Here is a 2,110-nt window from a genome sequence, read left to right as displayed (position 1 = left end):
GTGGACCGGCCGCCGGCGCCGCGGCCGTGTTTGTTCTCGTGACCCGCGCAGCCGTCACGTGACGGCCGTCCGGGTCACGTGCCCCGCCGGCCCCCACGTGATCCGACGGCGCCGCGGGACGCGCGTGGCCTTCTGGGAGTTGCAGTTGTGCTGCCCGGCACCGGCTGGGCCGCGCGGAGAGTGAGCCGGCTCCAGGGCGAGTCCGCACAGCCGTGCATGCAGACCCGCCTGTCGGGACGAGTCCCCGCGCAGCAAACGGTTGTGCTGAGGGCACACCATGGCCCTGTGGCTTTCCTGCAGAAAACGCTGCACTGAGCGCATCACACAGGGAAAATCAGTTGAACCCCAATTTCGGGACACGTGCCAGCTAGGCAGCTCTTCCTGCAGTGTCAGCGTCCACCGAGAAACACCGAGGAACACCGTGAGACCGCCCTGGATGACAGGAGATTCAGAACCGGGCAACCGAGGCTGCTCGTGGGCCTGGCATTTGGGGGACAATTGGCAAAGATCAGACATGCACTGTGTATTAGGTAGGGGCGTTACTGCGGCGCCCAAACCTGGAGCGTGATCTTCGTCTGGGTGTCACATCAGAAAAGCCCATTTCCTCTGGAGACAGCACTGAGATATTCGGGGACTGTGATGTGATGTCTGCAGTGTAGCCTCAGGTGATTCACAGGCTAATGGTAATCACAGTATGTAGCTACCCACAGAGGGAGAAAGCAAGCTGGTGGGATGTTAGCACGGATGAATCCAGGGTAAATACACCTGTGCCATGTATTTTTCTGGTAACTTTTTTCTTTAAATTTGAAGCTTTTCAAAATAAAGACATTTTAGAAGTTCTTTATAGGCTTTTTTCTCCCCACATGTTTCAAAATAAAACCAAAACTGAAACCAAAATAAGAGGAAGGAAGCCCAACAGGATTGTAAGTTTTCCCCATGATCTATCACAAAAGGTGTGACCTGGCTTTGCCCTTTTACGGGATAAGAACAATCGTAAGCCAGCCCTGTCTATGGAGGAGGGCCTGGAAGCTAAGGAGTACAGCTGGCTCAGGCTCCGAGGAGTGGTGGGGCTGGTTCTCAACTGAAGGGAGTGGGCAAGTGCAGGTTGTATGAAGCCCAGGCCTGTGGAGAGCTGCACAGAGCAATGGGGAAGTGAGAACAGGCCTAGGGACGAGGGGTCCGGAGGGGAGGCCCCTCTGCATTCTTCCGTCCTCCCTACCCAGGAACGCAGCGGACTCAGATCAGAAGTGGGGTTGATAGGATTCGAGGTGGGTGTGGCTCCCATCACTCACCCATTGGGGATCCCCATGTCTTGTTCAGCCTCCCCTGCCCCAAAACCTAGACGGGCTTCCCTACACTCCTCGGTGGAAAGCCCAGCCCTGCCCAAATGCCTAATGACCTGAGTTCCCACCAATCTCCCCCGCAAACACCTTCCCAGGTGGGTCTCCCCTCCTGGAGAGGCCCCACCAAGCACCTGGACGAAGGTTGGCAGACAGCCACTGCTGCACTACCTCTGCCAAATGCCCACCATTTCAGCATCTGTGAACACTGGGCAGAAATGCTGCTGTGGTTAATGGACAATGCTGTGTTAACGGACCTGTTATAACAGGTGTTTGTAACACGCATGAAAGCTGCGGAGGGCGGGAAACAGCCTGCGTGTTCTCTCAATGCTGGCGACCCAGCTGTCCCTAAAGAAAGACTTCCTAATCAAATTAGTCTTCCCCTAAAAGATGTCATCTCTCCCTCCTCAATGGTGCAATGCAGCCAGGGCTATAGAAAAGGCCAGAGGAGCCTGGGAAAGAAGAGACTGAGAAGGGCAGCTCTCTGTGAAGACAGACACGCCCTGGGGAAGTGCCAGGGGAAGCAGAAGTCTGTGGTTCTAGGACCTTCCTCTGGCCACCCAGTGGGGTTTCCAGACCTGGGATTCATCCTCTGACCTTGACTCATGGGTGGTTGGGGAATGGGCTGGGAAGGGGGAGGGGAGGTGGCTGGCCAGACTGGCTAAAGGCCTGGGATCACTGCTAAGAGGCCCCGGGGACTGATTTCAGCGCCCCCCCCCAACCCCCGCCGCCAACCCCCGCCCACCAGCAGGCCAGTTTCCAGACTTAGT

The sequence above is a fragment of the Bison bison genome, unplaced genomic scaffold (genome assembly GCF_000754665.1).
Source record: "Bison bison bison isolate TAMUID 2011002044 unplaced genomic scaffold, Bison_UMD1.0 scf7180017845683, whole genome shotgun sequence".
NCBI classification, from domain to species: Eukaryota; Metazoa; Chordata; class Mammalia; order Artiodactyla; family Bovidae; genus Bison; species Bison bison.
This window is presented reverse-complemented; position numbering follows the sequence as displayed.